General features: G+C 43.3%; 1 pseudogene across 1 annotated transcript; it reads left to right on the top strand.

Annotated features, from left to right (window-relative positions):
• The first annotated feature begins 2160 nt into the window (after window positions 1-2160).
• LOC309857461 (large ribosomal subunit protein eL32 pseudogene) lies at window positions 2161-2670 on the top strand (annotated as a pseudogene). Its single transcript has one exon. The product of its transcript is annotated as a large ribosomal subunit protein eL32 pseudogene (transcript).
• Window positions 2671-26002: the final 23332 nt, after the last annotated feature.

A 26002-nucleotide genomic window follows, 5' to 3' on the forward strand; every position in this document is an offset into this window, starting at 1 on the left:
CCTGTCATGGCTGGCGCAACAAATCAACCAGGAACATGAGGGTAAGAGGATGAAGAAAAGAAATCGAGAAGCAAAGAGATGGGGGGCAGGAGGAGCACTGAGGAGGATGTCCAACAGTGCTAAGTTTATTCAAAGCATTAAGGCCATATATATAGTGACATTACATCTGTGTTTAGTTAAGCAACTACGGTTCCTCATGACGCCAAATGGCTGATGCCAGTACAAATACAGCAAACCTCAAAGTAATTTATGGGCTGTACTAAGGCAGCAAGGACCAGCAAAGAACTTTTTAGCCCAACCGAATTGTTCTCATTTGTTTAGTAAGCGTGTGGGAAGTCACGTAGACGAGCGCACAACACATAGCACAGACTCTTTCCCAGTGCTACTGAACTTTTCCCGTCCTAAACCTTTTGTTAGGTTATTTGGACTTTAAAGGAGGCACAAGTCACGGTCTGGTTTGGTTCTCGTCTCAAGCCTTATTGCGGCCTCCCACACTCACCGAAATGAGAACATGGCTCAGGGTTATGGAGTGAATATACCCTTTACGAAACATTAAAGGACGTAGCATAACTGGTCCGGGGTCACCCAGCCTGTGAGAGGCATGGGTGATATTCAGACTGCACTGGGTCCCACAGCCATTTTCAGCTCACCTTAGTGTCCAACCTGGTCCCAGAAGGTTCCTGCTCAGGACTTTGCTTTGTGCTGAGCTGGGCTTGCTTCCTGCCTGTGAAGCCATTTTCACAGTGTGTCCCCAGCCCACCCTCTCACATTGAGCATCAGTGCTGCCTTGGCTGGCCTCTGTTGATCGTGCCATTCCTCTCCATCCCTCTGTCACCCCTCCAGCCCACTGTCCTACTGCCCTCTGTCCAGTGGGCCAAGTTCTGAGTTTCTTGCCTGCACTTCCTCTTAACTGTGCTCTGTTGAAATCCTCTCCAACAGGGAAGACCTGCTTATCGGAGCAGCTTGATTTGGAATCCATCTCCCCTGGAGGTCAGAGCTTCTGACCATCATGTCCCCAGCCTCAGCACTGGGGATGCCTGCCCAGCCTATTCTGGGTGCTCGTGGAGCTCTGGGATCTTGGAGTAGATTTGCTATGAAAATAAGCATTTATACATAACACGGAAGAGAAGATTTGAGGAAAATGAGTGGGTGTCATCTGGTAATGTTTGTGTTAGGATGGTTCTGAAATTTCTGGGCCCTGAGTTACCAAAATCCTAGGTTGCCTGTTCAAACTATCAATCAATCAGCTCAGCCCCACCCGAAACTTGTTTGTATCTGTCTATAAAAATCCTGCACCGACCCAGCTCTGGACCTCTCGGCGTTAGCGGGAACGAGCGCTGCAGAGGTCCAGGTTCGAACCTGCAATAAACGACCCTTGCTAATTGGCTTTGACTCACGTCTCTGGTGGTCTTTTAAGGTGGGGGTAATACTCAATTGGCATTTCATGCCCAGCTGGAAGGACCTCAGATAGATCAGCTGGGCTCCTCACCTCATTTGACAGATGGGAAGTTGAGGCCCAGAGCTTAGTGCCACAGAGCAGGAGTGAGGAGAGATGTTAGTGACAGGAAGAAACCATAGGGTAAGCACAAAGTGGCTGAGCCTGGGCTTTGTTTATGCAAATGAGTTGCTAAAACAGTGGGCCTGAGGCTGCTGACTCTATCTAGTGGCCAGCAAGAAGTAACACCAGCCCACACCTTCTGAGGTTTAACTCATGCCAGGAATGATTCTCAATGTTTTATTCGTGGGCACCTGGGTGGCTCAGTTGTTCAGCTGAGGTTATGCTCCCAGGGTGCAGGGATCTAATCCTCACCAGGCTTCCTGCTCAGTGGGAAGCCTGCTTCTCCCTTTCACACTCCCCCTGTGTGTGTTCCCTCTCACCCTGTCTCTCTCTCTCTGTCAAATAAATAATAAAATCTTAAAACAAGAACAACAACACCAAAATGCTTTATTTGCCTTAGGAGATAGGGTCTGTTATGGCTACCATTTTAATGCATGGAAATATGGGCACAGGGGAGATAAAGGAGTCCAAGGTCACACAGCTTGCAAGTGGAGGAGCCAAGATTTGAACCTTGGGCAGCCTGCCTCCAGAACCTGTATTATTTTTTCCCCTTGTGTATGTTATTTTTAAAAACCTTTCCCTGGGCTCTCTACTTCGGCGCTGCCTGCGGAGGTGGCAGCCATCTGTTACTGGGCATCATGGCTGCCCTCAGACCTTTGGTGAAGCCCAAGATCGTTAAAAGGAGGACCAAGAAGTTCATCCGGCACCAGTCAGACCGATATGTCAAAATTAAGCGCAACTGGCGGAAGCCAAGAGGCATTGACAATAGGGTGCGCAGAAGATTCAAGGGCCAGATCTTGATGCCCAACATTGGTTACGGGAGCAACAAGAAGACAAAGCACATGTTGCCCAGTGGCTTCAGGAAGTTCCTAGTGCACAACGTCAAGGAGTTGAAGTGCTGCTGATGTGTAACAAATCTTACTGTGCAGAGATTGCTCAAAACATCTCCTCCAAGAACCGCAAAGCTATTGTGGAAAGAGCAGCCCAGCTGGCAATCAGAGTCACCAATCCCAATGCCAGGTTGCGCAGTGAAGAAAATGAATAGACAGCTTGTTGTGCACGTCATATTTGTGTTAATAAAAGCATAAAACTAAAAAAAAAAACAAAAACAACCTTTCCCTGAATTCTAACAGAGATGTGTAAACATTGTTAAGCATGTAGTTTATTGATCATCACAAAGCTTAGGTTCTGAAGCATTGCAGCAAGCTGGGGTGGGCTTTGATGTCAGACCTGGTTGGAATCCAGTTTCTGGTGCTGCATGACCTTAGGTGACTTACTCAGCCTCAGTTTCTGCACTGAGTTTGGCAGCCGTGTGATGAGTAGATCGTGTGACAGTGCCTAGAGGGTTTGGTGCCTGGCGAGTGTTTAATAAATGGTTTTCTCTTCTTAATAATGAAGATTCTAAGTTGTGTTGGTTTTGTTAAGCAGTCCGAATACCTTCCTCATCGGTCAGTTGCCTGTCAGTCGCCTTGTAGGTACTTGTGAGGAGTCACTTTGGTAAGTCACTATATATAGCTGAAACATTTGGGGGTAGTTGGGGGACACCCCCCCCTGCCCCCACTGCCCCTGCATTGAAAGTCTGTAATTTAAAATGTTCCACCTGTGCCTGTTTTTTTTTGTTTTTTTGTTTTTTTTTTTTAAACATAACCACTTTGGGACAGTGAAAGTTATGTCTTCTCCTTAGGGTTGTGACGGAGCCTTTGGGGACCTGTAACAGCTTACTTCCAGTTTCTGTCTGGCATGCTGATGGGCCAGAACTTATTTTAACAACATTCCATCACATTCCAGGCACCTGGAAGGAAGAATATGTTGAACTTCTTGGAATATGTTGAACTTTTTTGGAACTGTTTTTATCCTGAGGAATAACCCATTTAAAAATTGAATGATCTTTATGGTTGACTTTTCCACTCTACATAATGCAAACTGAAAAACTCGTTGTTTTCAGCTGCTTCTGCAGCAGTGGGAAGAGCAAGCCTGTGGGGTCCTCCCCAGGTTGGCCCCAGCACAGAGCTGCATCATTCTACACACCCCTCATGCCTTGTCTCCTTGTCTGTGAGGTGGTAATGATGGTGCAGGGAGCTCCAGGGGTTGTCGTGAAGGTTACAGAGATGGGGGGTGTAAACTTTGAACAGTGTGCCCCACATAAAATGCAGATCTGGTGAGCAGAGGCAGCTGCTCACATTAATTGTTGATGCCAAGGCACTGGAGTTCCACAACAGCCTATGCCTTTCTTTCCTGGGTCCTTTTTGTCTCAGCCACCACCTTAGAGAAAGTGACTCAGCAAGGCTGGTGCTTGTGGAGCCCTCTACAAATCCAGATAATTCACACGGGCGATGCCCTGGAGATAAGGGGGTTTTCCTGGGTGGTAGGACCCCATTTCAGAGGCTTAACTAGCCGGTTTCTAGTAACTGGTCGTGTCATCCAGGGTCAAGATGAAGGCCTGCCAGGAGACTGGTGGTCTCACCAGAGTTTTCCACTGGAAGCATGAAGGACCCCATGGGGCTTCGTGCAGAATGACATGGGTGTTGGAGGGAGAACAGGGGGGACATCGCCTGTACCATCATGGGCAGGTCACTATATCTGGCTCACGCCGGCTTTCTTCCCATCTGGGAAATGGCAGAAGACCATGCTTTTTCACAGGAGGGATGAGGGTTTAGGGAGGTATTTGATGACTGTGTTGGGGCTGCATGAGTAACAGAGTTGACGGAGGGGCCTTGGAGTCACAGACTTGGGTTCAGGCCCCTGCTGCTGCCACATAAAAGTAGATCGCTTGGGTAAGCCATGGACCTCAGTGTCCTCCTCTGTGCACTGTGGATAATACCTAGCATGTAGGTCTGTGAGGGGTACAAAATAGAAGGCCATATTAGGAGCTTAGAGCAGAGTCTGGTACTCACTAGATTGTAGTTTTATGGAGATACTCTGGCATCACTGGTGTTGCAGACCTGGTCCTACCCTCTGGAAACTTTGGCTGTGTGACAGATGGCTTATGAGGCCGTGGCTGACAGAAAGAAGCGGTGTCTGTCTTTTCTTAAGATTAAGGGTACAGAGGGGTGCCTGGTGGCTCAGTCGTTGAAGCATCCAACTCTTGGTTTCAGCTAAGATCATGATCTCAGGGTGGTGGGATTGAGCCCTGAGGTGTGCTCTGCTCTCAGTGTAGAATCTGCTGGAGGTTCTATCTCCCTGTATTTGTGTGTGTGTGCTCTCTCTGTATCTCTCTCTCTGTCTATCTCTCCCTAAAATAAATGAAGCTGTAAAAATAAATAAATACATACATGCATAAGTTAATTAATTATGGGTACAGAAATCAGTGATGGAGCTGGGCTGATGGGACGTTTGGCAGCAAAGATAGGTGCACCCTGCTTGAAGGCTCGGGGGTAGCTGCGGTGTCACCAGTGGTGATGGGGGTGTGAGGAAGTTGCCTCGTGCAGCATCCAGAGAGGAACTTAGATGGGGGGGTTCCAGGGAGTAAATGCCCATGGGTAGGAAGCATCTTCAGATGAATGTCAGAGGGTGTCCTCATGGATGGGGAGGCACCCTTTCTCCCTGAAGCTGCCCACGAGTGGAGGTGTGCCTGCTGGGGACATAACTAAATCATTGGGGTTTAGCCTCCTAAGCTGTTAATTTATGTCTCACTGCTTTTTAAAGAGAAGTAAATTAAACTGTTGTTTGGAATGGTGTTGTCTTCCAAAGGCTCATTCAGAGTCAGTGGCAGAGCTGCTGTGGGCTTTCCAACTTGTCTTGAAAGCCTGGTCCAGGCAAGGGTGAGGGATATTCCCATCTCTTGGGGTCTCTTGCCCTCTCTGTTTATGGCAGAACGTGGTTTTGTGACTGGTAAATAAACAGGCATCCTGTGCAGATCCTTCAGCTCTTCGTGTGGCTGCAGTAGAGGAAATTCCGATTCACTGGGCACAGTCTGTGGCTGGATGGGCGGTGTGGCGGGGCTCTCACTGAGCATTCTCCTTTCACGTAATCCCCGACCAGATATGAATTTTGTGGTGTTGCCACTTTCCTGCTGGCCAGGAGAGAAGTTGAGGCCCAGGAAAGTTACACTTTCTCGCTGTGGTAAGCGGCAGAGCCATGTCAGCCGGTCCAGGCCCTGGCTTTCAGGTCTGTTTGCTGTGAGCATTTCCTCTTGTGTTTCCAGCTTTTGGCCTGTTTGACCTATCAAACTACTGATGGTGTATTGATAATTCTAATACTCTCGACATTGTGAAAGATGAGCTCTTCACTTTGTGCTAGAAATGTTTCTTGCTGTATTTTTCTTTTAATTAAAAAAAAAAAGTCAAAGTCCCACGTTTCTGCCCATTTGAATCTCCCTGAGTCTCCCTGTTGTGAAGTGGTTGGGTTTGGGGATTTCTAGGGCAGGGGCCTAGTTGGTGGTGGCTTTGCCTGGAGGAGCCCATGGCTCAGGACTTAGAGTGGGGACTGGAGCAGTGTGAACTGTGGCCTGAAAATGTGTTCATGTGTGCTGAGGTGGTGCCCAGATTCTTTTGGAGGATGAACTGAGGTTTTGATCAGTAGGTAAGAGAAACACTTGATGGAATAACACTGATAATTTTGTTTTTGTATTCAATCCTAATTTTGTGTTTTTGTTTTCGTGTAGTGCAGTGTGCTCTATGTTCTAAGAAAAAATTGGCAATCAATTCATACAGTATCATGATTTAATAATCCTTCCTCACTTACCGGGTCATATTTCAGGTTTTTATATGTAGTTTTTATATCTGTAGTTCTGTTTCTGAATTCTGCATTTTGATTCATTCCTTTATTTTTAAATTTCTTATTTTAAAGATTTTATTTATTGAGAGAGAGAGAGAATGAGCTAGGAGCAGGGGCAGAGGGAGAAGGAAAGGGAGACTCCTCACTGAGCATGGAGCCTGATGTGGGTCTCAGATCCCAGGTCTCTGAGATCAGGACCTGACCCAAAGGCAGATGCTTAACAGACTGAGCTACCCAGGTGCAGCCACATTCCTTCATATTTTTATTTTTACTCCAGTGCTGCACTGTTTGGCTGGTTGCTTCAGTTTCTGGGAGGGAGGGAGATGACCCCCTCCCCTGTTCTTCTAACAAGTTTGCTTTTGCTGCGTTGACTGGAGAAGGGCCAGGCTTCCTGAAGATGAGTAGGATGATTCAGTGACACCCAAAAGGCAGTGGCTATCATTGTTCCCACTGTGCTTCAACAACTTCACCCACTGACTCTTTGATGATGGCAGCCACCAGCAAATCTTGTGCAGAGGACTGCTGCCTTGGGATGCTTTTCTTGTGGTGCTGGACTTCATTCCCCCTGGCAGCCAGTACAGCTAGGATTAGAACCTAGGAAAAGTCCCATTAGAACCCAAGAAAGTGGGGTGCCTGGGTGGCTTAATCGATTGTCTGCCTTTGGCTCAGTTCATGGTCTTAGGGTCCTGAGATCAAACCCTGCACTAGTGTCCGTGCTGGCTGTGGAACCTACTTAAAATCAAACAAACAGAAATCAGCCCAAAAAAGTACCATCCTTTGTGTTGTTCTATACTGTGGATCAGATTTTATTTTTCTTTTCTTTTTTTTCTTTCTTCTTTCTTTTTAAAGATTATTTATTTGTCAGTGAGAGAGCACAAGCAGGGGGAGCAACAGGCAGAGGGAGAGGCGGGATTCTGGTTGGGTAAGGGGTCTGATGCCGGACTTGATCCCAGGACCCTGTGATCATGACCTGAGTCATGTTAGGCTGCTGCCTAACAGACTGAGCCAACCAGGCATCCCCCAGGATCAGACTTCAATAACCCTACCAGATTTCTTTAGCTTTGACATTTTAAAGGACAATGAAAGCTAGCTAAACCTACACCAGGATTCTGCATCTGCTGGGGCTGTGCTGTCCGGGCCTATGTGCCTCCTGTTCTTCTAACCCCATCAATTCCACCCATGTTTTAGCCAGAGAACTGTAGGCAGGTGTGGGTGTGTCACTGAAAGCTTTGACTCATCATTCATATCTTTATTGTAAGCTTATAATCTTTATTTTTTTCTTTTTTTTGGGTAAGATTTTATTGATTTGTTGGTTTATGAGAATGAATGGGGAGCAGAGGCAGAGGGAGAAGCAGACTCCCTGCTGAGCAGGAAGTCTGACATAGGGCAAGATCCCAGGATTATTTATGACCTGAGCCCAATGCAGATGCTTAACCGACTGAGCCACCCAGGCGCCTCTTTATTTTTCCTTTATTGATTATCTGCCTTTCTGAGGCAGCGTTCTACCTGGGTTTTCATAACTCCACACTAAGGTATTCTTCCATTAGTGTGGTCTGTTTTGAGGTAATTCCTATACATTCTGGCTATGCTGCTAAATGATGCTATGATCTTGGACTCTTTTTTTTTTTTAACCTCTCTGAGCCTTGGTTTCCTCTGTGCTAATGTGGATAATATACCCTCTCTTGCAGATGTGTGGAGGGCCATGGCTGACTTGGATGCAGTTGGAGTCATCTCACGGCACATGGAATACACAATTTATCTTGCTTCCTGTCTTGATAACGACATCTTGGTTTTCATGCTGTCTTAGAACAAGTAGAACTTGACTTACATGTAAGTTGTGAATTCATGTACTTTTGACAGAGGTGTTATTTTAGTTTAGTTTAGTTTAGTTTAAAGCAGGCTCCACACCCAGTGCAGAGCCCAGTGTGGAACTCAAACTCACCACCGTGAGATCAAGATCCGAGCTGAGATCAAGAGTTGGCCGCTCAACCAGCCTAGTCACCCAGGCATCCCTTCTGTTTATCATTTTTCAAAAAATGTGACAAGTAACACTTTTTCTGCTTGGACCTGTCCTCACACCTGCTATGCTGGTCTGGGGGTCAGACGTGTAGCTGGTGTGGTGCTGGTGATGTTGAGCAAGACAGTTGTTAAGTCTTTTTACCCTAATTGCTGTTGTCCTATTATTTCCTTTTTTTTTAAGATTTTATTTTATATCGTGGTGATATATGCTAAAACTGTTGCTTCTGGTCCTGCCTTAAAGCTTGAATATGTAGGGCATTTTTTAAGGATTCATCCCTGGAGATACAGTATTTGTTTTTCTCTGTCTGACTTATTTTGCTTAGCACAATACCCTCTAGGTACATCCATACTGTTGTAAATATCAGGATCTCATCCTTTTTGATGGCTGAGTAATATACCATTCTGTGTATGTACCACTTTGTCTTCTGTTGCTGGACACTTGGGCTGCTTCCATATCTCGGCTATGGAAAAAAAAATGCTGCAGTAGGCTTAGGGGTGCCTCTGTGCTTTCAGAATGTTGAGTCTGATGTGTCAACTGCCACAACAGTCGTGGCAACTCAGGAAGGGAGCCAGGTGCAGGAGGTAAGAGGAGGAGTGCAGCTTTAGGCAATCTGAGTTGAGGTGTCTGTTGGACGTGCAGGTGTAGGTTCTGGTTGGACAGTCAAAATGTAGGAATGGGTGCTTGGGGGAAGAGAGATGCAATCATGCTGTTGCCAAGGGATATATTCCTTGTAGAGAGAGTGACAGTTAAGGATTTAGGGTAATTCCTTCTTTTCTTGGGCAGATAAAGGGGAAGAATAAAGGAGTAGTGGATGGAAGGGGAGGGACATGGCTTTGATGCCAGGAAGGCATTTTTGCACAGATGTCTAGAGAAGAGAGATTTCAAGGAATGAAATGTCAGCAATTTTCGATGATGTGAAAAGTTGCAAAGCAGCTTGATTAGGGGGTGGGGGTAGATCGAGGAGGTTGTCACTGAGTACTGAAAGAAAATGGGAGGTGAGTAGTGGAGTCCTAAGCCAGACATAGAGATAGAGTGACTGGGCGTGAGACCATGGAGGTCACACACAAGAATAGCCTTTTAGAAAGTTTGATGGTAAAGACACACGATCATAACTCCAGACATAGCTTGGACAAGGGTGGGTTTTACAGGCTGTGTTTACCTATTTGCAGGTTGACTGAAGGGAGATGACAGATGGTGCATGCTGCTGGATGTTGTGGGTTGAGATGGGATCAGGTACACAGAAAAGCACACAGAGAGGAGTGTATGGATGCCCTGACTGCTTCTGTAGAACACAAGGCCAACATTAGGCATGGAGGGAATGGAACGTGGCTCAAGGAGATGTGCAGTCTCAGATACAGACCACATGGCTCAGAGTCTTACAGGGCTCTCCTTGCCTCCGCGTGGCCCTTCTCACAGGGTTAAAGTTTTGAAGAGTCCTTTTGTTTCTCTGGGTTTGGGGTGTGACTGGAGAGACATAGCAGAGAGCAAGGGCTGAGGAAAGACCAAGAGGGCAGGAACTCACAGAGGGGAGTCTACTACCCTCTCTGCCTTTTCTGGTATGGGCTCTCTCCTGATCTGGATGGACGGATGACCTGCCATTACTTCTTTTAAAAATGCATTTGGCTTTACCCTGCCAGAAAGCAACACATGTTTATTGAAGAATAGTGGGAAACCCCAGAGAAACTGAAGGAAGAAAATAAGCACTCAGCTGAAGACAACCATTCAAAAGTTCTGGCACCTTTTCCTCCCAACTTTCACTGAAGTTGAACAGATAAGTGTATATATATGAAGTGATTTCTGGGAAAGACCAAAAAAAAAAAAAAAAAAGATACCAACAACAAGAAAACAAAAAAGAGAACAAAGCAGAAGAAAACGGTGTTCATTTTCTTCCTGAGGCTGCCCTTCCTCGATACTGCTACTTGGTTTTACTACCTGCTTTTCTCCCTGGGCTTTCTTGACAAAACATGGTTCCACTACTATTACCTTCTTCAAAGTGTTTGACAGAGTCGTTTACTTTCAACATGGAGTTTGAGCAAAATGGACTATTGTTTTAAAATATTCTATCATGTGTGCTGTAATATCTCATCCTGGACATGATACAAATGCTATGATAAAAAGAAGAGATGCTTTTAAAGTGATCACCAGAGTTGTGAAATTCATTGGCATGATCCTTCTTTTTTTTTCAAAAAGATTTTATTTATTTATTTGACAGACAGAGATCACAAGTAGGCAGAGAGGCAGGCAGAGAGAGGAGAAAGCAGGCTCCCTGCACAGTAGAAAGCCCGATGCGGGGCTCGATCCCAGGACCCTGGGATCATGACCTGAGCTGAGGGCAGAGGCTTAACCCACTGAGCCACCCAGGTGCCCCGACATGATCCTTCTTTTGAGGGTCATAATTTGTTTAATTTTTTTCTGCTCCAGCTTAACCTTCGCAGTCTTCAGTTGTTATGTGCATTAGACACAGTATTAGCAGTAGTGGCAGTAAAAATACTCTTGTCACCCTTTACAGGTACCATTTTACTAGCATCTCCTTACCACTGTAGCAGCTTTAAACCCTGTTTCCACCCTGTTCATTCCTTTAAATGCCTTTTCCTTAAAACCTTTTCTTAGTTTTTGGTGTTCTATAGCTTTACCACAAAATGTTTAATTGAAGATTTCTCATCTTGCTTGGTATCTGTGCATTTCCTGTATTTCTGGATTTATCATTTCTGTAATATCCTCAGCTGTTTTCTTCTGAAATTTTGACTCTGTCCTTCTGCTGTACTTCCCAGGATTCTTATTTAAACCTCCCGTCTGTTGTTCGTGTCTCTCAAGCTGGCGTTCATCCTCTTCTCCTGCCTCCTTGTGTTGCATTCTGGGGAATGTCTTCACTTCTTGGTGCAGTGTTGTGAAGTCCTTCATTCGGGGCTCATCTACTGCCCCACCATTCTGGTGTGTTTTCTGTTGTGTTTTACGTCTCAGTGATTTTTGGTCCCTGTTTAACTTCCTTCAGTTCCATGTTCACACTTGGCCTGTTGCTTTTGATAGGCTCTTGATCCTTCTTCATTTTTAAACCTCTTTTGTGTTCTTAAACAATTAACATGTAATATTTTCTATTCTGTATCTGATCATTCCAGTGTCTAAAGTCTTCATTTTCCCTCAGTCTTCTGTCTCTCACAGTGGCCTCATTTCTTGCATGCTCTGTGAAGAGATTTTGAGACCAGATTTATTGGAACATAGATGTAATCTCTCTTAATTCTGTTTTTTGGTGTGTGTTTTTTTTGTTTGTTTGTTTGTTTGTTTGTCTGTCTGTTTTTTCCTGGAGGGTTTGTCTTTCCTTTGCCAGGAGGCTGGGAGTGTTCTTGGTTGGGATCACTGGTTCCATTTGAGGGTCCTGGTTTATTAAGGAAATCTCAGGTTCAGTTCCCCCAACTTACCGTGTGGTGGGAACGGGGTCTGGAGGGCACAGGCCTGTAGAGATCCTGCAGTGAAAATGGCATTTGTTCTCTGGCACCCTGATTTGTTTTTCTTGAGCTTGTTGCTTACAGATCAGGTTTTGGCTCACTTGTTTCTGCCACCTCCCTCTTCCTGCTTCCTTTCCTACCATTTTCTAAGTCCTTTGCTAGTTTTCCGATGTCTTTTAAAGCCCAGAAATGTTTTGTGAATTCCATTTGCCATCACTAATTGCAAGTGTCATCCTGCAGCAGGAAGGCCAGAGCCAGACACTGTAATGCTCTGCCTCCCACAGAGGAGATTTTAATACCCTCTTCTCGTGTTCAGAAATTCTAGATTGGAGATGGAGTTATGGATACATTACCATCTACAGAGGAATTAGTTGCCTATATAATAGGACAAGTATGCATTATTCTAATCTTCCTAAAACTTCCATTTTGCATAATAAATATGAATGAATAAGGAACCCGCATTACTTTAGTTTATGCAGATGTTTGCTTTCTGTCTCTGGCTTTAGATGGTAGGTTGTCATTTGTATGGTTCATTCTGAAAATTGGGTAACTTCATTCTTATTTTCTACATGTTGGTGCCATATAAAGTGATGATTTATGGAGATTCAGAGGTAAATATTTATCAACATCTAAATAATTGGGGAAGGCTTCCTTTACAAAAGGTAGAATTATTAAGACCTGTTTAATCACAGAAGGGATATCCTGTAAAGCTAGCCCATAAATAAAAAGTGGATCAGAAGAAAGCAGAGAGAGGAGAGAATTTGGAAGGAGCACATGGAGGGACACCTACTGCCTATCCCTGTAAGTCAGGGGCAATCTGGAAGGGAAACCTTGTTAAAGGAGGCAGTAGTGTTTAGATGTAATGAGCTACTGGAAACCTCACAGTGTTCTGGTGAAGCACGTGGTGTGCAATCAAGTCTGCAGCCCAGTTGAAGTTGTGGCTTCAGGCAGCAAGCGAGCAGGCCTTTCTGTCTGCCTTTATCTCCAGTGGGAGCGACTTGTCCTCCTTGAAGTCAGCCTCCAGACATCTTTTCCTGTCGCTACACATCTGTGCATCACTGAGAATTTCTGTGGTTGCTGTTTCATGGAGATGTTTGTCAGTTTTGGGTTTTGTTTGTTTTGTTTTGTTTTTTACCGAGGTTCACTTGCTAACTTTTCTCTTCTCTTAAAAAAAAATATATTTAATCTAGGGGTGCCTGGGTGGCTCAGTGGGTTAAAGCCTCTGCCTTCAGCTCGGCTTGAAGGCATGATCCCAGGGTCCTGGGATTGAGCCCCACATCAGGCTCTCTGTTCAGCAGGGAGCCTGCTTCCCTTCCTCTCTCTCTGCCTGCCTCTCTGCCTATTTGTGATCTCTGTCTGCCAAATAAATAAATAAAATCTTTAAAAAATATATGTGTTTAATCTAGGGGCACCTGGGTGGCTAAGTGGGTGGGTTAAGCCTGTTTCTTCAGCTCAGGTTATGATCTCAGGGTCCTGGGATTGATTCCTGCATCAGCAGGGAGCCCTCTTCCTCCTCCTCTCTCTCTCTCTGCCTCTCTGCCTACTTTTGATCTCTCTCTGTCAAATAAATAAGTAAGTAAATAAATCTTTTAAAAATATATATATAATCTCTTACAGGAAGACATTATGCTGAGTGAAAAAAGTCAAGCAGAGAGAGTCAATTATCATATGGTTTCACTTATTTGTGGAGCATTACAAATAGCATGGTGGACAAGGGGAGATGGAGAGAAGAGAGTTGAGGGAAACTGGAAGGGGAGGTGAACCATGACAGACTATGGACTCTGAAAAATAATCTGAGGGTTTTGAAGGGGTAGGGGGTGGGAGGTTGGGGGAACCAGGTGGTGGGTATTAGAGAGGGCACGGATTGCATGGAGCACTGGGTGTAACAGTAACGAATACTGTTACACTGAAAAAAATATATATATATATATATATTTCATCTCTTATTACCATGTATTTCAAATGGTAGTGAGGGATGATGGTGTGGGACCCCATGAAGTGAATTTACACTGCCATCTTGACCACAATATAAGTGTCGTACACAGCCGTCCTGTGTCCCCTTTCGTTCTGAAATGGATTCTCTCTACCCAGCTGTTATCAATAGAAGATGGGGGTCTTTGTTCTTGTAGGTGACTTGTCCAAGATCGCACAACTTTCGAGGTTTAACCTTTGGTCTGATTGTAGGACCCATTTTCTTTAACTCAGTGCCATGCAACCTACCATGTAGGACTCTCAATACTCTCCTGCTTTTGAAGCTCTACTCCACAGGCCACGTCTACCAGTGCATATCTATTTTTGTCTAGTTCACTCATTTATTGCACACATTTACTGGATGCCAGCTATGTGTTTCAGGCACCTTTCTAGGTGCTGGAGATATGGCAGTGGGCAAGTCAAACACAACCCCCTGCCCTCATTGAGCATGTTCCATTTCCTACTCCTGGAAGCATCCACCAGGAACAATGGACTTATGCCAGAAGTCCAGCAATGATATGAGTTCCAGAAATTTCTGAATGGTTCTTTGTGGAAGTGATGATTTGGCGGCAGCCCTCAAGGTAGCTACCTGCACAGGCAAAAAAAAAAAAAAAAAAAAAAAAGGAGGGCTGGTGTAGAAATGCCTGATGAATGGGCTTCAAGGTCAAATAACTGAACCAGGTCTTTAAGGTCTTATTTAGCTCTGAGATTTTTCAAGAACTTTCCATGATACATAAGCATATTATAGAAAAAAACCCTATTCAAAGCACACTGTAAATTTGGAGGATGATTGTCTTTGCATTATTTTTGTGATTAAATGACAGTTGATGATACAGGCACTGTTGTAAGTCACTTATCCCTGTGCAAACACTTTGTGGTAAATTCTTTTATCATCCTTATTTTTCAGAGGTAGAGACTGATGCAAAGGGAGAAGTTTGGTGGTTCTCCACTGGCCACAGCTAAGCAAGCAAAAAGCAAAAAGCAGAGCCTGCATTGGAACCAGGCACTGTGGCTCCAGACCCCAACTCTTCACCCTTGGGCTTCTTGCAGCACGCCTGATTTCTTGTCACTAAGAACTTGGTGCAGGAGTTTAACGGTACCTTTAACTTCTAGTTTTTCTTTCTCAGAACTGAATCTGCATTGCAGTGCATCTCTGCATAAACATGTTAATTTTGTTTTTAGGTAAGATCTGAAGGAGTCAATCTGTTTCTTCTGTGGCTTCAAGCACTTCAGACAAACTTTGCAGAAGAGCAGGTGCTGATTTTTGCTTGCCTCGTGCCTGGTTTCCCAACGATCATGTCATCCTTAGGGACCTGCATGGTGGAGACACTCATCAGTCCTAGCCCTGGTGTGGCGGATGGTGAGGAACATTTTAGCCATCCTTAGAGGTTGAAATGACTCTGGAAGTTCTCTTGAGGGATTCCTCAGCTTGTCATGATTCTGAATAGAACCCTTTATTTCGTAGATGGGTTTGGAGGAGGAATTATCCCCTGCTCTTGTTCACAGTAATGTCTTACAGACATTAGAATAGAAAGAATCAGAGCCTTTTTTATATGCAATGAGGATGGGAGACATTTACTGAAGTGGTGGAAACAGGAATGGAAGGGAGGACTCAGATGTTGGAAACAACAGGAAGTGGAGTGTTTTCTTGGCTGTGAATGAAATTTAAATCTGCCATCCAAAACTACTGTTTATTGTCCTCAGCATGATTGTTTCACGAGTGGACATTCATCTGCTCACCCAGCCCTGTATTTTCATGCCGCATTCATGGAAAGACAGTAGCTGCTTCCTGGGAAAGTCATGGCAACCATCTGTGTCCCATGAGTTTTTAAGGAACTTGCCAGTTAGGGCCAATGATTGATTAATGCACATCACTTTATTGCCCAAAGACAGGTATTTGATCCTTAGGCTGACCGAAGCAGAATTTGGCAGAGAGAAGAATAGTTTAGAGGGAGAGGTGGCTTCATGGGTGTTTGTACCGTATTTCCAACCCCTTGATGCTCGCTGGCCTGGAGTGTAGCGTGAGCAGGTTCCAAAGGAGGGGCAGATGTATTTTAATGAAGGCCATTTTTTAAAAACCCTTTGAACGTTGGTGAAAGAACTCCTTTTTTTCCCCACTCTGGAGCAAAGATATATCCACAAGAATCACTCCACTCTTGCCGGCCATATCAGGGGAAAGGATCGCTGAGGACCAAACATGCTTTTTCCTTCAAGTACTATTGAACTGTATGGTTATTCAGGTAAAAGCAAAATCTTGGATAATTCAAGAATGGTCTTTCTCTTGATAGGAAAGAGGAAACATTGCTTATTTTCTCCCAGCACATCCATATTTTGTATGTTTGCTTGTTTGTTTGTTTGTTTTTTGAGTTGACTCTTTATGATATTTCACTAGAACTTGAATATGTGCTATATCACATCAGCAAAGACCTGGCATACATAATATTTTGTGTGAGAGTGTATGTCAAGCAAACATTTCAGTTCTCCCATCTGCTTTTATATTACCATATTCACACAGAACACTTCACTTCTAACACTGTGGCTGAGGCTGTGGATTTTTCCCTCACCAGGCAACTCTGCAACACCAGCTAGGTGTCCTGTAGTTTTACTCAGCTTTGACACTGTCTGCCTTGATATGGCATCTGATCCCACAGGTTAAGGGCTCAGTCCCGTGAGACTGTTCCTTCACATTCAGGTGCCAGTCATAAGTAGGAGGAGCCCAGGTTACCCACAACTTCTCTACAACTTGGCTACAAATCAGAGGTTCCTTCAACTCCTCCTCCGGTTCAACTGAGTGGCTTGCAGAACTCTGGGAAACATTTGTTTTCATTTGCAATTTATGAAAGATATGATAAAGGATACAGATGAACAGTCAGATGCAGAGACACAAAGGGCACAGTCTGGGAGGGTCCCAAGCACAGGAATGTCTATTCCTGTGGAGCTGGGTTTTATCCCCCTCCTGATACCTGGATATGTTGACTTACCTGGAAGTTTCCTGAAACCCCTGCTATGAGGATTTTTTTTAAAAGATTTTATTTATTTATCAAAGAGAGAGAGGGGGAGAGAGCGAGCACAGGCAGACAGAATGGCAGGCAGAGGCAGAGGGAGAAGCAGGCTCCCTGCTGAGCAAGGAGCCCGATGTGGGACTCGATCCCAGGACGCTGGGATCATGACCTGAGCCGAAGGCAGCTGCTTAACCAACTGAGCCACCCAGGCGTCCCTGCTATGAGGATTTTTATGGAGGCTTCCTTACATAGATGTGCTCTGCTTTTAGCCCCCTCCCCTCTCTGGGGGAATGTAGGGGTTGGGGTGGGGGTGCCGAAGATTCTAAATTCTAATCATGGTGTGGTCTTCCTGGTGATGTGTCCCCACTGAGGAGCCATCTCGGAGCCCACCCAGAGTTGTGTTATCAGAACAAAATATTAAACTCAAAATGGATGGAAGACCTCAATGTAAGATAGGAATTCTTGCCAGTTTTCTTAAGGTGATTCTTTCTCTCTGCTATCCCTCAAGATTCTGTCCTTGCCTCCCTTCCTGACTGCACTGTCCTATTGGGCAATCTTGCCTATTGGGCAGGTGGAATGGACCAGTAGGGTCAAAATGCACAGCTTCTAGAAGGCAAAGGGATACTCCAGTCTGCTCTCAGGACTTTGGAGTCTTTGTGTTTTTGGTGCTGGTGAAAGGAAATGAGAGAGGAGAGCAGACAAGAAAGAATGCTGTCATTAGAGAGAACTGGTAGGATAAAATACAGGCATGATGAGTAGAATGAGTTTAAAAACATCATACCATTGGGTGATTTTTTTAATACTCAGTAAGAATATTTTTAACAAAGTGAACCATTTAGTTTTGAAATATTCATTCTTAGCATAATTTGAGTTTTAAGATAGGATTACATTACATGATTGTCAACATTATTTGTCACCATGACTTTTTTTTATATTTTGGATAGGATTTTTAATAAGATAGCATTTTATTTCAGTAGACATTTAAGTTAAAATTTAAATGTATATATGTTCTTTCCCACATATTATCCAAAGGCTACAAATTAGAGTGGAAGAATAAGGAGAATCAAGATACTTGTTTTAAAGTTCTTTTTACACTGTTTTGAAAATATTGTCTTCCTCATTTATTTCCATCATTTACCATGTTAGCAAAATCTACAAACTTGTACTTGGTAAGTACTGATTGGGCTGGGTATAGAGGATGTCCACAGGGAAGCTGCCATTCTCTTTCAAAGTGTCCTTTGTTTATTTTTAAGCAAAATAGTCAGTTTATTCTTATATTTAATGGTAACTTTATTGTAAGAGGTTTAAAGTTTCCTAATAAATGATTTTACCTATTTGTACAAACTATTTATTTGTACCTCAGGAAGACTGTGGCTCCTAAAATAATTCAACATGTGTCATGATTCTTCTTGGTATAATTATATTTAAAATTAAGTTTTAAAATTTTAATTTTTAATTGAAACTGTTTATTGAAGGCAGTGTTTATTTTCTCATGCAAAGATGTTGAAATAAACATTCTCGTTGAAGTCTTCTCTTAACGGTGTTGAGGTACGGTGACCCCAGACCCCAGACCTTGCCCAGTGGTGAGGCAGACCATCCCAGGCCATGCAACTGCCCAGAGTAGCCCTTCCTTATATCCTGGATCTTTCATCCACTACGTGCTACATACAGCTTCTTATGGAGGGGCCAATATTTGGGCAACTGTGCAACCTAAGGGCAGTAAGCTCCAGAAAGGAAGGAAACATGAGGGAATTTCTAGTTTCACTGCTCAGGGTTTTTTGGGTTTTTGTTTGTTTGTTTGTTTGTTTTCCCCTATGAAAAATGAAGGCTCACAGGACATAGGTATCCCTTTGATTGGTGCTGGGGTGGGGAAGCAAATTTTCTTCTCCCTATTATTGGAAAGCAGGCAAAATTAGTTAAAGTGAATAATCAGAAACAATTTGGGAGGGAAAGAGATCACAACAGGCATTAATCCATGTGGTGAATGTGGACTACTAATTCAGTTGTCTGTGGGTGTTTACTTACATACACACAAATGTGCATGCTTGGATCAGGGGAAAGCAGCAAAAACTTGATGCCTTTTAAAATATGTAGAAGTACTAACCTTTAGAGGTACCGGGCTGTGTATTTGTTAGCTATCTGTATATGGGTATTTTTTTCAGAACTTGATTCTGATTTGATAAATAGTCTATATTCACTGTGGAAAACATAGTATACTTTAATATATTGAATTAAAGTTCTTTATTGAGAACTTGTCTGCCTCATGCAAGTGCCTCCAGGTATATAAAAGGTGGGAGGTCGGGGTACCAGGTGGTGGGTAATATAGAGGGCATGGATTGCATGGAGCACTGGGTGTGGTACAAAAACAATGAATACTGTTATGCTGAAAATAAAAAAAGAAAAAGAAAGGAAGAGAGCTGGACATACAGCAAGTAGTAGCTCAAGTCCAATACCATGTAACTTTTAGTATTGATTATGAAATTTAAAGGAGAAAGGGACTTTTTTTATTATTCTATTTCTTTTCAGTGTTCCAGAATTCATTGTTTATGCACCACACCCAGTGCTTCATGCAATATGTGCCCTCCATAATACCCATCACCAGGCTCACCCAACCCCCTACCTGCCTCCCTTCTAAAGCCCTCAGTTTGCTTCTCAGAGTCCACAGTCTCTCATAGTTTGTCTCCCCCACCAATTTCCCTCAACTCACTTCTCCCCTCCATCTCCCAATGTCCTCTGTGTTATTCCTTATGCTCCAGAAGTAAGAAACCATATGATAATTGACTCTGCTTGACTTATTTCACTCAGTATAATCTCTTCCAGTCCAGTCCATGTTGATACAAAAGTTGGGTATTCATTCTTTCTGATGGAGGCATAATAATCCATATTGTATATGGACCACATCTTTATCCATTCATCCATTGAAGGGCATCTTGGTTATTTCCACACTTTAGTGACTTTGGCCATTGCTGCTATGAACATTGGTGATCAGATGGCCCTTCTTTTCACTACATCTGTATCTTCTTGGTATATACCGAGTGCAGTTGCAGGGTCATAGGGCAGCTCCATTTTAATTTTTTTGAGGAATTTCCACACTGTTTCCCAATGTGGCTGCACCAAGAAAGGGACTTGTTATTAATTCTGTGGAGCTGGTCAAGTCTGATACTCAAAGATAAATTCTTTCAGACATAAAGTTGTTTATACTGATTCTATTCTTCAGATTCATCTACAAGGAAAAGGCTATAAAACTAAAGTCCCATGGATTTGATTAGGGTAGTATTGGATGTTAAAGTACCTGAAATGATGAAGAATGTCTGTACATTCTTCTAGATTTGTTTCAGTCCTAAAATATTAAATTAGTTATAATGTATGTGAAAATATCCTTACTATTAGAATTGCTTATCCTTTCTCAAATTTTCTAGTGGCTTAGTACTTAGTACTTCCACCGCTGTATGCCATAGCTATAATAAGCAAGCAGTAACAGGAGTCACCATCCCACCTTTGTCAGGTCACAAGGCAGAATCAGAAACAAGTCTACCAAAAAATGTCATCCCTAATAATTTCCGGTACTTTAATTTTAAAGTTTTAGTTGATATTCATCCAATCAAATATATAGCTGAGATATATGTTTGTGAGAAATTGAACTGTTTAGGGTGGTGGCTTACACTCACTCCCCTAATCATGTATTCTGTTTCCTTCCAGACATCCCCCATTTGAGACCAGCGCCAGTGTATGTACATTACTACAACTCAAGACAATGAAAACATTTATAGTATAAAAATTCCATACATGGCAATTCACATTGTTTTTATTAAATGGATTATAAATTTCTTTTTGGAAAAAAAGTATCTAGCTATAATCCAAAACACTCAAAATCGAGTTGCTGTACTGCCCCAAATCATACAGGTATGTCATTCCTCTTTTTCTTATATTTTACATAGGTAAAAGTACACTAACACATACCAAAGTAATTGACTCATAGGAGTTTTGGTTCCTAAAGGATGCTGGCTCTAGGGATTATGTTTATGGGTGGGCTCTCTCTCTGTTGCTGAGGTGTCAGAGGGACTTCTGAGATAGCACTTGCCATGCCCTGCTGACATTGCCATGACAAGGTGATCTTGGGGGCCAGGGAGATGTTTGAGAACATGGTGTTGTGTGCAGTCTCCTGGACCCTCTCATTTTCCCTCCTTTGCTCAAGAGCCAGTGACATCAGAGCATAAGACCAGGGGCCTGTGTTGCCTTCACCCATCCCCAGCACCAGGCAGGCCCTCAATAATCATGTAGGTGGGCTGTGGGAAGAACCTATTCGACTGCCAAGTGCCTCTTGGCATCTCAGAGGGAGCAGTGGAAGAGCATCTCAGGATTTTGAGGTGCCATGATGGAATGACTGGAAGAAAAGGCAGACTCTCTTTCAAAGGCTTTCAGTGAAGACCTCTTTCTGTGTGGGGCCCATGGTATACCTTCCCTCTCTTGTGGTCCTTGGTCATAGAGAAATGGGCTTTCCCAGCAGGTTGAGCTTCTTAGAGACTTTGCTGTGTAAGGAAGGACAACTGGGGGAGGTTTGAGAGGGGCTGCTTCATGGCAGGGGCCTGCTTTTATGCACAAAGCATGGTCCCCTTAGAGCAGCTTCGCTGATGCCCCAGAGTTCCCAAAAGCGTGACTAGGCCTGAGCTGCAAGAGTTCACACACCTGAGTGGCAGGTAGCATCTTGATGGAGGAGCACCAAACTGAGGTCCAGAGCACATGTCCTCATTGATTAAGAACTGACTACAGAGCTAGACAAACTTATTGTCAAGAAGTCTGAGGGGGATACAGTTACAGTAAATAGCAGCAAAATACTTACTGAAGATTTTGAAAGGGAGCTTTGGGGTGCGCGGATGGCTCAGTTGGTTAAATGTCTGCCAGAGATCAAACCCTGTGGTGGGGGGTGGGGAGTCCCTGCTAAGTGAGGAGTCTGCTTCTCCCTCTCCCTTTCCCTCTGCCACTCTCCCTGTCTGTGCTCACTTTCTCACTGTGTCAAATAAATTTTATAAATCTTTTAAAACATAAAAATACAAGAAAGATTTGAAACTTAAATTCACTAGTTGTAACATGTAATAGGAACCCTGTAAACAGTAATGATCACTGCTGAGAACAAAATTGATTTTTTAAAGATTTTATTTATTTGGCAGAGAGAGATCCCAAGTAGGCAGAAAGGCAAGCAGAGAGAGAGGAGGAAGCAGGCTCCCCACTGAGCAGTGAGCCCAATGCAGGACTCGATCCCAGGACCCTGAGATCATGACCTGAGCTGAAGGCAGTGGCTTAACCCACTGAGCCACCCAGGTGCCCCACAAAATTGATTTTCCAAAGGAATATCCCAGAACACTGAGGAAAATTTCAAAGAGATGGAAATGAGAAACGAATAAGTAAGATCTGAGGTCAGGTCCAAATCTACCTTGCAAGTACCCTGAGGACAAAAGGAGAAAATAACAGAAGTTATAACTGAACTAATGCAGCATTTACTTGAGCTGAAAAACAGTCATGCCTTCAGTTCATAAAGCCTTCAAGTCACAGGGAGAATTAGCTGAACAGACTCAAACCAAAACAGACGTAAACCTATTTGACTTTCAGGGACTAAGAAAAAAATTGTCAGAGTTCCAAACAGAAACCACCAGTTCCTTCTCGAAAATGAGACAGAGTATCATTGAATATTGACTTTAAGCTCTATTCCTCAGAGCTGAAAGAACTCTCTTTCTTAGAACTCTTGCTTCCTATCACATATGTAAGCAGATGTCAGATTGATTAACCTTGTAAATTGGTTTAAGTTCTAACTCTACAAACAAAATGATAAAGAATTTGGAGACAATCTAGGGGCATGTAAAAATTTGGGAAGTGGTAGACTACCTTAGGTAGAGATAAGACCCACAGGCCATAGAAGAAATGACATGCCACTTTATTTTAAAAATTTGAAAAATATTTGTATATCAAAAAAGAGTAAAGCTGCATGTGGGCAACAGGCTGTGAAAAGCATCTGTAACATCAGCTGTTCAAGGAGTTCATGTCTCTGACGTGCCTACAAATTGAGAAGAAGACAAACAGTCCGATTGAAAAACAGACCAAATGAGAGGAAGGAGAAGTCCATGGAAAAGGAAACAGAAATGACCCTGGATTTCATAGTGAGCCAGGGAACACCATTAGTTCTGGACCATGTTGAGACACCTTTATTCACTCACCCTGTAGACAAAAACTAAAAATCATCAGGTAGACAAAAATTTGCATGAAATCATATATAAGAAACTCAGCCCCACTCTTTGATAAATTTTACAGTCTATTTTGTGTGATTGTTAAGTCAATTCAAAACAATCTGTTTAGAGACTCTGACTGTTCCCTACTTGGTTACAAATTTTCAGGGAACCATCACTGTATTTGAGAATAATTTCCTCATTCTTGAAAAATACATTTGAGTGATGAAAAATAGCAAATATAACGGAATAGCCACAAATTCAAGGTTCTAGTTTTCCCCCCGCCCTTAGTGGGAAAGGAAACTTTTCACACATGTGAGTCATCTACTTTTATTATCTGGATTTCTTTGTTTCCATAAAGTCTGACCTCCTGAATCAGTTTGGATGGTTGTCTCATCCTAACTCAAACTGTCTTAAAGATTAAAAAAAAAAAAAAAAAAAAACCTTCAATCTCATGAAGAAGCAGCTCATGGCAGTGCTTGCAGAGAATGTGTTTTATTCACACTGTCTCCATGATTTTCTCCATTTTTCCCTACTGTGCCCTTTCCCTCTGGCCAGTTTGTCTTCCACCCCCTGCTGACTGTGTGATTGCTGCCTGCAGTGGGGGCACTGCTTTTCTTGTTCACATTCAGAGACAACCCAGATATTTCTGTAAAGCCCTTCCCGTTTGTGTGTGTGGGACAACCTAGGTTACTGTCTCTCATAGAACAGTAACAAGGCACTGACTGTCGTGCAGCTGGCTGTGTGAATGGCCCAGGAGGAACATGACTGGCTTCCATGACAGACCCCTTCCCTGCAGTGTGGATGGGGCCAGCTTCCTGTGAGTCACCTGGGCTGCAGTGGAGGAGGCACACAGTGCACTGGGGTTCAGGGAGGGGGAGGGAGGAAGGATGCTGGCAGTCAACTCTCCAGATCCAGTACTACCACACCCTGAAGATAGTCCTACCTAGAAATGGTCCCTGCCATTGTACAGACTCAATATGTCTCAGTGAGTTCTTCTAGTAGTTTTTAGTGCCACTGTAGCAAATGACAAATTCTCAGTGGCTTGAAACAACACAAATTGATTATCTTGCAGTTCTGGAGGTCAGAAGTTCAAAAATCAGTCTCAGTGTGGTAAAATCGGGGTGTTAGCAGCCTGTGTTCCTTCTGGAGGCTCTAGAGGAGAATCCACTTTCTTGCCTTGTCCTGCTTCTAAAGCTGCCTGCATTCCCTGACTTGTGGCCCTTCATTGCACCACCTTTTATCCCTCTGTTTCCAACTTCACATTGCCTTCTGATTCTGATCCTCCTGTCTCCTTATGGATCCTCATGATTACATTGGGACCACTGAGGTAATCCAGGATAATCTCTCCCCCCTCACACCTTAATTTAATCATGCTTGCTAAATCCCATTTGCCAGGTAAGGTAAAGTACTCAGAGCTTCTTGGGCTCAGGATATGGTCATCTTTGGGGCAGTCGCTTTTCAGCTGGTCAGTTGCCTCCTGTGCTCCCTTTTATGCCTCACACCTCATCTCACATGTGTCTGCTGTGTTCCTCTCTTCATCTGCATTGCAAATGAGAAATGCAGCAATTTAAACCATTGAATATTAGATTTTGGAGATAGTTGCAGGAATAAAAGCACATATAATTTTATTTGTGTCCTAAAAGTTTTTGTTTGGAATTTTAAATTTTATCTAATTGTCCCTAGGTAAATTAAATATGATTCAATCAGTTGATCTGAAAAATCTTTTCAAAGAGTATATCGCTGTTGTAAAGGCCCTTCAAAACAGTATTTTGAGTGCTGTTTCCAAATTAAGTTTACACTTTCACCCTTATCACTGTATTAAAGGTCATGTTGGAGGGTTTTGTGTGTGTGTGCTTTTTTCCAAAGTGAACCTGCTTCTCTAGCTAAGTAATACCTCTAACAGTATTTTTCACCAGGAAGGAGATGAATTAGTGTATCTTCTAGACTAAGTTTTCTTTCCACGTGAAGAATCTGTTAGGTCTAATATTCATGGGAGAAGAAAAAGACAGTAGCTCTTACACCCCATATACTATGTTGACAACAACAGTATAAGCCTGACCAAAGCTGTACATCTTGGTGCATCATTTCAGCTGAAACGTGTTCAGTGAAGTGTGATTTATTCCTTAGTAATTCATTTTTGTGTGAGATAAATGTACATCAACAGAAATTAGGGAAAGCAGAGTGGTAATTTTAAAATTTCATCATTGACTGTTTTTTTTTACCAGTTCTATAAGCACATTAATTGATATTAAAACCCATAAAAGCTCATTTGGGAATGAAAAAGAAAGTTTGAGGTGGTATTGATTTTTTAATGATATTTGTATTTATTTGTATGATTACGCTTGGTTACACTTTGATTGAGTCCGAATGTGCCCTTCAACAATAATCCATGGGCTCTGGGTTTCCTGAAGTTGTATGTCATGGGGTGAACAGTTAGAAAAAGTGAATCCCACCAATTGACAACCCTATGGGGGTTTATATATTACACAAACACATTTGTTTGTTGACTGCCACTCCAGTACTTTCTGTGTCCTCGAGCTCCACCCACGTGGTGCAGGCTGCCCCCATCTGTGCTGGAGAATCATGACGGGGCATTCAGTGGCCTTAGGCATCCCCAGAGAGCTGCAGTTGCATCCTCTCATTTTCCACCTAGTTTGTGGGCATCCCCCTTTAGCTTGACCCTGACAGTGGACAGGTCTCAGTATGAGCTGTCTGTGGGAAGAAACAAGATGTTGGGGGGGCAGCGGTAGTTGTTGATGGGAAGTGTTAAGTGTCAGGTTGTATCTTGCAATTTTCTGAACCCTGGCAGTGCAGGCCTGGGCCAACCTGGTATGTCTGTTTCACCAACCAAATCTTCCTCATGTGCCCAAGAAGTGAAACCATATTTGCATTTGCCACCAGAATCAACTAATACTAAATAATAGTTGAGAATTCCAGCTTGATTATAGTGAGTGGAAAATGGACCTCTCTCTGGTTAATTCTTACATATGATTTTACTGTTCATCTTCATAAAAGGGATAAGAAATGAGGAAACGTGGATTATCAGTTTGTTTTCACTCTCATCACTCACT

This window comes from Mustela nivalis, assembly GCF_964662115.1.
Source record: "Mustela nivalis genome assembly, contig: HAP1_SCAFFOLD_746, whole genome shotgun sequence".
NCBI classification, from domain to species: Eukaryota; Metazoa; Chordata; class Mammalia; order Carnivora; family Mustelidae; genus Mustela; species Mustela nivalis.